The 13,947-nt window shown below is 39.3% G+C and overlaps 1 protein-coding gene across 3 annotated transcripts in view; it reads right to left on the reverse strand.

The window, feature by feature from the left end:
• Positions 1–13,947, reverse strand: part of NUMA1 (nuclear mitotic apparatus protein 1) — a 72,228-nt gene that overhangs the window by 46,357 nt on the left and 11,924 nt on the right. The window contains exon 2 of one of the 3 annotated variants that reach the window (XM_076002266.1): positions 9,836–9,955. The exons of the other annotated variants lie outside the window; for them this stretch is intronic. The gene's annotated coding sequence lies outside the window, so the exon portion shown is untranslated. The remainder of the gene's footprint in view (positions 1–9,835; positions 9,956–13,947) is intronic. 3 annotated transcript variants of the gene reach the window in all.

The following is a 13,947-nucleotide window of genomic DNA, read 5'->3' on the forward strand; positions in this document are numbered from 1 at the left end:
TTTTCAAAACAAGGACCAACGGCGTCGCTCATGCCTGTGGTCCCAGCACTTTGGGAGGCTAAGGTGGGAAGATCACTTGAAGCCAGGAGTTCAAGACCAGCCTGAGCAACATAGTGAGACTCTATCTCTACAAAAAATTTTTAAATTAGCTACTCAGGAGGCTAAGGCAGGAGGATCATTTGAGCCCAGGAGTTTTGTTTTGTTTTGTTTCTTTGGGGGGGGGGGGAGTGGGGGAGATAAGAATCTCACTCTGTTGCTGGGTTAGAGTGCCATGACATCAGCCTAGCTCACCGCAACCTCGAACTCCTGGCTCAAGTGATCCTCCTGCCTCAGCCTTCCAAGTAGCTGGGACTACAGGCATATGCCAGGATGCCCGGCTAATTTTTTCTATATGTTTTTAGTTGTCCAGCTAGTTTTTTCTATTTTTAGTAGAGACAGGGGGTCTCACTCTTGCTCAGGCGATCTTCCCACCTCAGCCTCCCAGAGTGCTAGGATTACAGCTGTGAGCCACCGCGCCCAGCTGAGTCCAGGAGTTATAGTGACCTATGATCGCGCCACTGTACTCCAGACTGGGTGATAGTGAGACACTATCTCTAAAAAAAAATTTAAGATTAAAAAAAAATCTGGCCAAAACATCACCAGTTAGGGTTTTCTTTTCCATAAATAGCAAATCTCCTAGAAACAGGGGCTTTGTTACCCTACTGGGTCCCATTCCCAAAGTGAGGCACATCTGGGTGCTTTATTAATCTTCTGATGAAAGGAGGAGGTCCTTAGAAACTGGTAGTACCAACTTAGCATGGCATACAATGAAAGGTGATTGGAGCTAACCCCATGGCATTACATGGTAGCTTTTCATAAATAAAAGCCACAGAGTGCACTGTATAACTACATCTACCTAAACAGGCTAAAGAAAAGTAGCTTTCTGTATCTGGCCTTCTTCCCTCCCCAGTCCCTCTGCTCTGCTTTATCTTCTCCACCCTACATAGCACTGAGATCCCTGTGTCTTTCTGGTTCCAAGTCCACTTGTCTTTCTACCACACCAGAATGCCTTTAACCACTCATAGAAATGAACAAACACGAATATTCATAGTTGTCGGGCCTCTAAATAAGAAGCTAGATTGACTCAAGAATCAAGCTTGTTAATATGTTACTAATAAGTGGGAATGGTGTCTGACATGTGCATGATGAAACAAAACCTTAATATTTGGACAGACTTCAAGAATTTAAGGAAGGCTGTGTCTCAGATCTCAATTAACCCCACCAAAAGAACCCGAAGAGGCAAGCATGTTTATTCCAATTTTATAGATTAGGAACCTAAGGCTCAGTACAAGGAAAATACCTGCCTCAAGGTCAACCACCAGTGTTGCAGAGCCAGAACTCAAAGTGAAATCTTCCAAATCTAGTGCTCTTCTCCAGCATATCTCAGCTATATCCTGTATCTCGAACTCCTGACCTCATGCAATCCTCCCACCTCAGCCTACCAAAGTGCTAGGACTATTGGTATGAGCCACCACACCTGACCAACATCCTATATCTTTCTAATCAGTATAGGCCTTTATGTATACGAAAAACTTCAGCATTCATTATTCATATTGTTTCTGCTACAGCTCATGAAAAGGGTATCCCCATTTTTTACTAATGTCGCAGGCTTAGGTTAGGTATCCCCATTTTTAAAGACGCTAAATAACTTGATCACCATTTGATAAAATAAATCCCACACATCTGGCATCACTGAAAAGTACAAAATTGCACAGAGTAATTTTCCTAAATAATTTCCTTCCTGAAATTTCCTTCTTTTAGGGCCAACCTCCTTTTTACAATACACAAATTCTTCAAAATAAATAGGATATTTTACTCTTTACTTACAATTAATAAAATTTAATCAGGGATATTATTCTTAGACATGAAATAAACACCTCTACATACTACGCTGGGGATTCATAGATGAATTATACTTTATGTATCTATTTGTTTAAGAGATAGGGTCTCACTCTGTCACCTAGGCTGGAATGCAGTGGCACAATCATAGCTCACCTTAACCTCAAACTCCTGGGCACAAGTGATCCTCCTGCCTCAGCCTCCCTAGTTGCTGGGACTACAACTGCATGCCACCATGCCTGGCTAATTTTTCTATTTTTTATAGAGAAGAGGTCTACTATGTTACTCAAGCTGGTTGCTAACTCCTGACCTCAAGGGATCCTCCCATCTCGGCCTCCCAGCGTGCCAGGATTACAGATGTGAGCCACCATGTGCCGCCTCAAACTGTATTTTAAAAGTGAACCTTCTGGTCGGGCCTGGTGGCTCACCCCTGTAATCCTAGCACGCTGGGAGGCCAAGGCAGGCGGATTCCTCCAGGTCAGGAGTTCAAAACCAGCCTGAGTGAGACCCTGTCTCTACTAAAAATAGAAAGAAATTAATTGACCAACTAAAAATATATATACAAAAAATTAGCCGGGCATGGTGGCGCATGCCTGTAGTCCCAGCTACTTGGGAGGCTGAGGCAGTAGGATCGCTTGAGCCCAGGAGTTTGAGGTTGCTGTGAGCTAGGCTGACGCCACGGCACTCCCTCTAGCCTGGGCAACAAAGCGAGACTGTCTCAAAAAATAAAATAAATAAAATAAAATAAATAAAAATAAAATAAAATAGTGAACCTTCTTTAAATGAAATCTTTATATAGAACCTCGATAAAGATAAAAGTAGGCAGTTTGAGGTAAAGGAGATTTGGAGCCCTGTCCCCTCTGATTCCACTTGGTTTTTGAGTCAGTTCTATAAAACTTTGCAGAATGCAGTACAAAACCATTGTTTGTTCTAAGCAAGAAGTGATATATGTCTGAAGTAAGACAGTGACAATAAAGAAGAAGCAACAGCCTTGAGAATTACTTATGACAGGCCCTGATAACCAATTACAGTCGGCCCTCTGTATCTGTGGGTTCTGCATCCATACAGCCAACCAACCTTGGATCGAAAATATTTAGGGAAAACAAATAAAACAAAAACTGCATCTATGTTGAACATATGTAGACTTTCTTCCTTGTCATTATTCCCTAAACAATACAGTACAACTATTTACACAGCATTCACTTTGTATTAGGTATTATAAGTAATCTAGAGATGATTTAAAGTATGCAGAGGATGTGCATAGGTTATATGCAAATACTATACCATCTTATATAAGGGACTTGAGCATCCTCAGATTCTGGTATCCATAGGGAGTCCCGAAACCAACCCCCTGTGGATACCGTGGGATGACGATATAAACGAAGAATGAGACAAGGAAAAGTCTAGAAGCACCTCTAAATTTCCCAGCTTCAGTGAATGGGAAGATGAACATATGTGCCACAAAACAAGAAAAGAATGCTAGAGCAACAATAACAACTTCCATTCAATGAGCAGAGCATCATCCCTATCAAGCAAATACTATTAATACCCTCATTTACAGAAGAGGTTTCAAGATGTTGAGCAACCTGTCCAAGATCATGAGGCTAAAAAGTAGCAGATTTAAGATTCAAACCCAAGTCTGTCTCACTCCAAAGTCTATAATCCAAACCATCATGCTATACTAGTCGATAGTTTGAGAGTTAGGTCTTAGACACGAGGCATCTACTGACATAGACAGTTAGAAATAATCAGTTTACTAGTGAAAAATATGATTTGGTGCTAGAGATGTGGATTTGGGTCCCATTTGGAACAGTGTGAATATAATCAGAAGAGAGTGTATGATAGGATCACACTTGCTTATTAGGTCTGTAAAGGGTGGTGTATTTGTTTGCAACTGAAGTTTGTTAATCTTCTACCGAGGCCTCTGCCTTACACAGCTCCAGTGGGCACTAGCATTAATAGAGAAAGTGAGAGACTCTGGGAGAAATTCCAGATCTCTGGGGATTCCTTTTAGGTCCTTTATATTATTTCCAGTTTGGGAGAATTGAACAGAAACCCTGTGACAACACCAATGTCAACAAAGAGACAGTATGGGTGGTTAAGAGAATGGATTTTGGAATGGTTCTTCATTTTCTCTCCTTACTTTAGGGTCATATCATCTTCTGCTTGAGATTTTACCTTCCTTCCCAAAAATGACTAGCATTTGTATATGGCTCTTAACCACTGACAAAGTGTTTCCCATTCACAAAGTACTTTACATAACTCTGACAACAGCTCTATGAGGTGGGCATTATTATTTTTACTTTACCAAACAGGAATGAAGTTTAGAAAAGTTAAGTTTACCTTGCCTAAAGTCACACAAGCAATGGGGCTACAATGCAACTCTGGTCTTCTGGCTCCTAATCTGGAGCTCTTTCCAAGACTCACCGAAGATAATCACGAGCTGCCCACTGGTGACCACACAGAGCCACCATTCTATGCACACTTTCATTGCATTAAAAAAAAAAAAAAAAAAACAAGCAGCAGTGAGGTAGTGACTGGGAAGGGGGTTAATGGTCTGCTGGTGATGTTCTGTTTCTTGATGTAGGTGCTAGTAACACAGGTATGTTCACTTTGTGGGAAGTCATCAAGCTGTACACTTTGTGTACTTTTCTGTATGTATGCTAAACTTTTAATTAGGAGAAAAAAAAAAACCCACCTGGCTAAATTAAGATAGTGCTCTTGAATTCTGATTAGTCTCTAAGTTGGATGCCTCAGGACTACAAATATATTTACCAATTTCTCAAACAGCAGCTACATAGAGGGCATCTACTACATAAGTAAGGATGCACAAAATCCTTGCACACTCAAATAACATATCCACCCATTTCTCCCCATCCAGAACATCTTGGTGATGTAAGTAAATCTGATAGCACTGGAAGCAAGTAAAGCCCAGGAAAGGGCCAAGATTTTAGTTTAAAAAAAAAAAAAATTGGCAGCCGGGTGTGGTGGTTCATAACTGTAATCCTAGCACTGTGGGAGGCCAAGACAGGAGGATCACTCAAGGTCAGGAGTTCGAGACCAGCCTGAGCAAGAGCGAGACCCCATCTCCACTAAAAAAAATAGAAAGAAATTAGCTGGACAACTAAAAATATATAGAGAAAAAATTAGCCGGGCATGGTAGCACATGCCTATAGTCCCAGCTACTCGTGAGGCTGAGGCAGCAGGATTGCTTGAGCCCAGGAGTTTGAGGTTGCTGTGATCTAGGTTGATGCCATGGCACTCACTCTAGCCTGGGCAACAAAGCAAGATTCTGTCTCAAAAAAATAAAATAAAATAAAAAATATGTATAAAATACATCCCAATTTCAGTGTTAAAACATATTTTAAAAATCACTTTTAAAAACAAATAAAATACAATATTCTAATCTCAAGAGGTGGTTCAATTATAGTATCACAAATTTGTGGAGTATTTCCTTGTACAAACTTTTCATTTTGGAAATGAGGAGATTAAGGCCTTCATTTAATAATGATTAAATGACCTTATTAAAGCTCACACATTAGAAAGTTGAGAGCTACAACTACAAAATTGGTTCCCTAACTGCTGATTCTCTTTCCAATACCCAGATGCCCCTCTTAAATTCAAGAGAAGATTTCCATATTAACTATTTTTATTTTCATAATTCTTTACTTCATTAACTCACTAAAAAATAAAAGCTACCTGTTAAAAATCAAATTAAGAGAAAAAGATGTTTAAGAAACCTCATGTCTTACATATACAAGTTTGTTTTCCTTGTTCTCTAAACCAATGAAACAATACAAAGTTAGATAAAAGACAAAATTAGTAATCTCCTAGACCCTTCCCATTCTTTTTCAAGGCCTCCCACAAGAAGAGAAATGGTTACTATTTTTCTGTGTTCCTCAAAAAATAACTACAAATATATTAAGAGGATTTTTTGTTTTCTATTTTTAGAAAACTAGGTTTACACTTTACACTGCTTTGCAACTTTTTTTATCTCAATAATTTATCAACATTTTCCCATGTTAATAAAATTCTAACTCATACTTTTAAAAAGCTGCATAATATTAGTCCATATAAAGGATATACCATAATTTTTTCCTACTTATAGACATGGCTATTTTCAATTTGTTACTATTTCAAACAATGTCATATTGAATATCCTTGTATATATTTTTTTAAATGAAAGAAAAACTATTTCTACATGCACAATTTCCTGTTGTCCCAAGTTTGGATTGCTCCCTTTTTTATCATCATCCCTGGCTCCATTTGCATAGAATTATCCACAGGGTCGAGTGTCATAATGGAGGGCAAAGTAATTTGGAGAAAGTCAAGATATGACATGTGAGAGTCACTGTTGGTAAACTGGAATTGGCCTGTCTTGGCTGTCTCTCCCAGCCACCTGCACATGCTACCTCTGCTTTCCCTTCAGACATGTGCTCCCTGTTCTAGTCTTAGCAGCTGCTTCCAGCTCAACTGATGTGGGCAGACCTGCCTTGGGGAATTAAGCTGACTTTGTCACACTCCTGACCCTGGCAAGTGCAGACAGGCCCACCAGCTACCCAGACAATTGAGAAGGAGAAAGAATACATTATCTCCGTGAAATAACATAATACAGAAGTATTAAAGAAAAATGTAAAACTCTCCATTCACCAAGCCTCAAACCACATTCTCTCACTAGTGGCACTCCCCTCCTTAGAGGTGACTTCTGTTAGAAGTTTGTTGTACAACCTTTCAGACTTTTCCTAAACATACATACACACACATGTCTGTTTCACCTATATACCTGTAATCATACTGTATAATTTGTTCTGCAACTTGCCCTTTTCAGTCAAAAATGTCTTTGATATATTCCCATATTAGTATATAAATGACTCCCCACACTTTTAAAAGTTTGAGAAAAATCCCATAGTAAAAATGTGCTACAATATATATATATATATATTTTTTTTTTTGAGACAGAGTCTCATTCTGTTGCCTGGGCTAGAGTGCTGGGGCATCAGCCTAGCTCACAGCAACCTCAAACTCCTGGCTCAAGCAATCCTCCTGCCTCAGCCTCCCAAGTAGCTGGGACTACAGGTATGCGCCGCCGGCTAATACACACACACACATACATATATATATATATATATTTTTTTTTTTTTTTTTAATTATCCAGCTAATTTCTTTCTATTTTTTTTAGTAGAGACGGGGTCTCACTCTTGCTCAGGCTAGTCTCGAACTCCTGAGCTCAAATGATCCTCCCACCTCAGCCTCCCAGAGTGCTAGGATTATAGGCATGAACCACCACGCCTGGCCGATGTGCTACAATTTTAATTCCCCATTTGCTATGTATGGACATTTAGGTTGTTCATAGTATTTCGTCATGACAAAGAATGCTGCATTGATAACACTGATACACACCTCTTTTTACAAACAACCTAATATATCTCTAGAATATATACCCATAATTAGAATTGATGGCTCACAAAGTCTGTGCATTTTCAATGTTAGTAGGTTCTCACAAATTACCATCCAAAAAGGTGTAGCAGTTCATAGTCCCACCAATAGAAGATAAAAATTCCTGTTTCTATACATTCTACCAATAGATTTTTTTTATTTTACCAACATATAGGACAGAAAACAATATATTATTGTTTTAAGTTATAATTCCATTATCAAATTAAAGATGTAGTTAAACATCTACTCATATGTGCAACTGGTCATTCTTATGTCTTATGGAAGGTATTACCATTTTGATTTTTTTTTTTTTTGAGACAGAGTCTCACTCTGTTGCCCTGGCTAGAGTGAGTGCCATGGTGTCAGCCTAGCTCACAGCAACCTCAAACTCCTGGGCTCAAGCAATCCTCCTGCCTCAGCCTCCCGAGTAGCTGGGACTACAGGCATGTGCCACCATGCCCGGCTAATTTTTTCTGTATGTATTACTTGGCCAATTAATTTCTTCCTATTTATAGTAGAGACGGGGTCTCGCTCTTGCTCAGGCTGGTTTCGAACTCGAGCAATCCGCCCGCCTCGGCCTCCCAGAGTGCTAGGATTACAGGCGTGAGCCACCGCGCCTGGCCACCATTTCGATTTTAAACATGAGGGCACAGAGAGGCTAAAGTGACACAGCCAGTAAGTAGCAGACATCAAAGCTAAGTTTTTAACTAAGTTCCTATCAAAACTAGGTCTCTGACTCTCCGTCAAGTGTACTTTCCACTTTCCCAGTGGACAGCAAACTATGGCCTGCAGGCCAGCTGCCCATATTTTGTAAATCAAGTTTAACCAGAAAACAGCCACACCCAGTCATTTAAGTATTGTCTATGGCTGCTTTAGTTATCCCATGGCAGGGGTGAGTAGTTGCAACCATATGGTCTGCAAAGTCTAAAATATTCACTACCTGGGTCTAAATACAAACAGTAACCCATAGTTAACATCTAAAGAAATGGCTTCTTGCCAGGTGTGGTGGCTCATGCCTGTAATCCCAGCACTTTGGGATGTCAAGGCAGGAGGATCATTTGAGGCCAGGAGTTTGTGATCAACTTGGGCAACACAGCAAGACCCTGTCTCTACAAAATAATCTTTTAATTATTTGGGTATAGTGGCACATGTCTGTAGAACTCAGCCTCAGTAGGCTGAGGCAGGGGAATCACTTGAGCCCAGGAGTTCAAGGTTGCGACAAGTTATGACTGGGCCAAGGCACTCCAGCCTTGGCAACAGAGTGAGACTCTGTCTCAAAAAATAAAATAAAATAAAAAATGTTTCTCAGGCCAGGCGCGGTGGCTCACGCCTGTAATCCTAGCACTCTGGGAGGCCAAGGCGGGCGGATTGCTCGAGGTCAGGAGTTCGAAACCACCCTGAGCAAGAGCAAGACCCCGTCTCTACTATAAATAGAAACAAATTAATTGGCCAACTAATATATATAGAAAAAATTAGCCGGGCATGGTGGCGCATGCCTGTAGTCCCAGCTACTCGGGAGGCTGAGGCAGGAGGATTGCTTGAGCCCAGGAGTTTGAGGTTGCTGTGAGCTAGGCTGACGCCATGGCACTCACTCTAGCCTGGGCAACAAAGGGAGACTCTGTCTCAAAAAAAAAAAAAAAAAAATTATCAATGGGGATTAGTTGTGGTCCAATTGACTAGAGTGTGACTATGTTTATGAGTATGGTTCATTATTGAAGGAAAGTGCCAAAACACTCAAATGAAGTCAAAAGACATATCTCTACTTTTGGGTTGTGACACTATTGGGTTTCCTATGTGCTATTCTTCATCTTCCTTGTTTCTTTAATTTCAATAAATGGGAAACAAACAAATAGATCTGGTTCCTACTGTCCTTCAGTACATTGACAAGCAGTGTAGCTCCCACTCATACACCGAAATGATAATAATATGAAACCAAAGCAATCTCCACTAAGTATTCTGCTAAACATGCCCAACATGCACACAACAACACAGGTATCTCCTTCCCTTTTGAGAGCAGATGATTCACTAGGAAACAGCTGAACATTTCTAACATGTTGAATCAACTGCTAAGACCCTGCCTCAAAAAAAGTTCATATTCAAACATTATGCTAAGTAAAATAAGCCATACACAAAAGAACAAATATTGTATGATCCCACTTATGAGGTACCTAGACTGGGCAAATTCATAGAGATAAAAGTACAATAGAGGTGACCAGGAGCTGAGGGAAAGGGAAATGGAAATTACTGTCTACTGGCCACAGAATTTCTGTTTGACATGATGAAAATGTCCTGAAAATGGATAGTGGTCTCAGTTGCACAACACTGTAAATGTACTTAATGCCACTGAATTATACACTTAAAAATAGTTAAAAGGGGCTGGGTATGGTGGCTCATGCCTGTAATCCTAGGACTATGGGAGGCCAAGGTGGGAAGATTGCTTAAGGTCAGGAGTTTGAGACCAGCCTGAGCAAGAGCAAGACCTCCTACAAAAAATAAAAAATTTAGCTAGGCATGGTGGTACCTGTAGTCCCAGTTACTTGGAAGGCTGAGGCAGGAGGATCAATAAGCCCAGGAATTTGAGGTTAGAGTGAGCTATGATGACACCACAGCACTGTAGCCAGGCGAGGCGACAGAGTGAGACCTTCAAAACAAAACAAAACAAAATAAAACAAAAGGTTAAAATGGTACATTGTCATGTATATTTTACCAAAACATTTTTTGTAAAGTTAATGTTCTTGATTAAATAATTCCATTCACAGCAATAAAAGATTAGAAAACAATCTGAAATACAAATGAAGATATATGTATATTGATAGAATTATTTATCATTATTAAAAACTAGAGGAGGCCAGGCACGGTGGCTCACACCTGTAATCCTAGCACTCTGGGAGGCTGAGTTGGGCAGATCACTCAAGGTCAGGAGTTCGAAATCAGCCTCATCAAGAGCGAGACCCGTCTCTACTAAAAAAATAGAAAGAAATGAGCTGGACAACTAAAAAAAAAATATATATATAATATATATAATATGTATATATATTATACACACACACACACACACACACACACATACGCGCGCACACACACACATAAAAATAATTAGCTGGGCATGGCAGCACATGCCAGTACTCCCAGCTACTCAGGAAGCTGAAGCAGTAGGATTGCTTGAGCCCAGGAATGTGAAGTTGCTGTGAGCTAAGCTGATGCCACAGCACTCTAGCCTGGCAACAAAGTGAGACTCTGTCTGGAAAAAAAAAAAAAAGGAAAAAGAAAGAAAAACTAGAGGAAAACTAAATATCTAACAATAACTCAAATAAATTATGATATATACATATGATGAAATCTTATGCAGTCATTAAGAATGTTTTAACTAACTTTAATGACATGGGGAAATACTCAAGAAACCTTGCTGAATTTAAAAAGCAGAATATGTAACTATTATAAGTATTATCCCAATTTATTTTTTAAACTACATATGCAAATGTTTATAAATATAGACAAATTGACAGATCATACACATACACGTACTTGTAAATATGCACACACATATACAAATAAGGATCATTTCTAGTCGTGGAATTATGGATGCTTCTTACTTAATGCCTTATTTTTCATGTTTTCTAAACTGTACCATGATATACAATTAGGAAAAAAATTAATCTCATATTGTCTAATCCAATAATCTACTTGCAGACATATAACATGAGAAAATAACTCCTGTTATTTTGTCTAATAAATGTAGACAAAACTTATGCATATAATGTTCATGCAAAGACACACTAGAAACTATTAAATTATGGTTACTTCTGCAGAGCAGGATTAGGGTAGAGTGAATTGCAGGAGACTTATTTGTTGTATATATTAAATTTATGATTTTTAAAAAATTACATTATAGTATTGTTTAAAATAGAAAAAAACTGAAAGCACTATAAAAATCTTATATGATAGACTATTATGCAGCCATTAGAAATATCTACAAAGAGTATATAAAAATTAACATAATAAAAAATGGGAAATGGGAAAAAATCAGAATACAAAATTATAGGTAATGTATGATCTGGAAAATGCAAAAAACAGAAATAGGTACAGGTCTAAAATAGTGAAACGAAATATAATAACATGAGTACAGTAGTTTTCTCCAGATAGTGGGATTATGGATGATTTCAGTTTTCTCCTTTATACTGTTCTGTATTTTTCATATTTCTTAGAATGAGTATATAAATACTATTTTTCAATCACACTCAAAAAAATGTTTTTGGTTTTTGCTTTACAATCAGATGCCCACCCCTTGTGAGAAATGTTACCCTCAAAGGATTATTAGTAGTAAGCCACCTATTAGCAAGAAGACTGTGCATAATGTATTAATATAAGCCTAAGGAAACAACCATCTTTAGGGAGCAGGGGTCTCAGTTTAAAGGGACACAGCTCTGACAACTTCCTGCCTGCTTTTAGAGTTGCTTTAGTAAATGTAACTGAGGAATCAAGCCCTCAAACATGAGATGCCTGACAAACTTTATACTGTACTGTAAGAACCAGGACCACCGCCTTACCTTCTCAATCCTAAAATCTAAAACCTTACAATTAAAAATAGACTAAGACAAGTGGACGTGATAGGTCACTCCTTAATTCCAGACCTTTGAGAAACAGAGGCAGGATAGCTAGAGCCCAGGAGTTCAAGGTTACATGCCACTGCACTCTAGCCTGGGCAACAGAACAAGACCATGTCTCTAAAAACAAAACAAAAAAAGACCAAGACCAAAGTGATCTGGATTGGGTCATGTTATTCCATATATCGAAAACATTCAATAGCTAATTCTATGCAAAATAAAATCTAAATCCTTTAACATGACTTAAATTTACCAAGATCCAGCCTGCAAATTTCCTTTCCAGTCTCATCTCCAACTCATTCCTCTAAAATATCTTCGATCTCAGGCACATTTGCCCCAAACATGCCAGGTATTTTTTAGGCTCTGTGCCTTTGCCCATGGTGTGACCTCCCTGAAATGCCTTGTCTTCTAAACCTTAATTCCTATTCATCCTTTATAACCTAGCTCAAGAGCCTTCTCCCTCCCCAAATTTTGCTTATAGCCGGCAAAATCAGGAACAATTGTTCTTTCCTCCATATGCTCCAATATTGCTTGTTCCTACACATACTTAATTTCATCTCTCCTTGGGTCCATGCTGACTCACGTGTTTCTCTTGACTAAACTGGAGGGCAGAAACCATCTTATTCACTTATCAACTCCACTCCAGCACAATGTTTGCACACAGTAAGTACTAAATAATGCTGCCTGACTCAATGACAGCCAACTGGCCCTAATCTGAATTTTTTCAGTGAGGCAGCCAGCAAAGGCAAATTGTCAAAGAGGACAGTTCCTCTTATTTCAAGTCATACACCTAGCATGAGTGAACAGCAGAAAATGTCGTGCACCTGCCACTTTAAGGAGACTGGCAAGCTGACTGTTTACATAATGCTAATTAAAACTAAAGGGCACTGAGGGAAAGAAGAGAAATAGGGAGATTAAGAGGTATGGATTCTATAGGTCACTTCCTTCTCTGTTGTGTAGCCTGAATATTCCAGCCTAGCACCTAGTGAACTCACTAAGCAGCCTATTCTCTCACTGGAGTCATCTGTAGGATGTCAGTACTGAGAAGCAACTGTCTCTCTAGCAACTGCCCCTCCTTGGGCATTTAACTTCTAATTGCGGTTACACAGGGTTTTTTCTCTAAATGAATTCTTCTGAACCAATCACTATGAGAATCCCTTTAAAGAAAGGCTTAAAATTAACAACAGCAGGGAACAAAGTCTCTCAATCCTCTAAATCACAAACCACACTGTCCATTTAGATGAAATTCACCCCCACCTCCTTCAAACAATAGGCCCTACCAAGGAAAGACTTCTTTTAGGACCAGCATGTCCTGTGATTGTTTTTCAGGAGCAAGCTCCCAGTGCCTGTTTCTCATTAAATAGCTACTTAATGTTTGATCACCCATCTGTGACTATAAGTAGAGACGAAAGTCACTAAAATTTAGGAGGTAAAAAGGAAATTCTACTCCTACCCCTAGTCCAACAGCCAAACACCTTAGAACAAATAGATACTCCCCCACCTCAAACCTCCTTAGGCCTACCTGATTTTTCAGATCTAGAACTCTTAGCATCTCTTAATTCTTTCAATATAAAAATGAGGAAAACAATGCCTAGAGTAAGAAAAAGAATTGCAAATGGTTAACTTAGTGACCGGACTCTTTCGACCAAGCTGCCTAACACCTCATTTTACTGATGAGTTAACAAGACCACCATGTCCAGGAGCAGATTCCAGAGTACTATAATCAGCCTAATTTGAATGCATTCAAGATAAGTTCCTGCCCACCCCTACCTTTTCTCAAACCCACCACAGCTGACAAAAAAAAAAATCAATGAAGTGATTTAATACATCAATACATCATTTCTCCTAAAAAAGACTAGGGCTACCAAACCATGTGCTTCAGCCCCACCACTTGGGAATCATCCTGATTGGTTCTAGCCTGCTGGTTAGCAGTGGCTGTCACAGCCTGAAGAACTCTTAACTCTGCAGGTCTTCTGGAGATGGGACTATAATGCTCCTCAGCTGTAATTTCCTACAGCAACATGTTCTA

This window comes from Microcebus murinus, chromosome 4 (genome assembly GCF_040939455.1).
Source record: "Microcebus murinus isolate Inina chromosome 4, M.murinus_Inina_mat1.0, whole genome shotgun sequence".
NCBI classification, from domain to species: Eukaryota; Metazoa; Chordata; class Mammalia; order Primates; family Cheirogaleidae; genus Microcebus; species Microcebus murinus.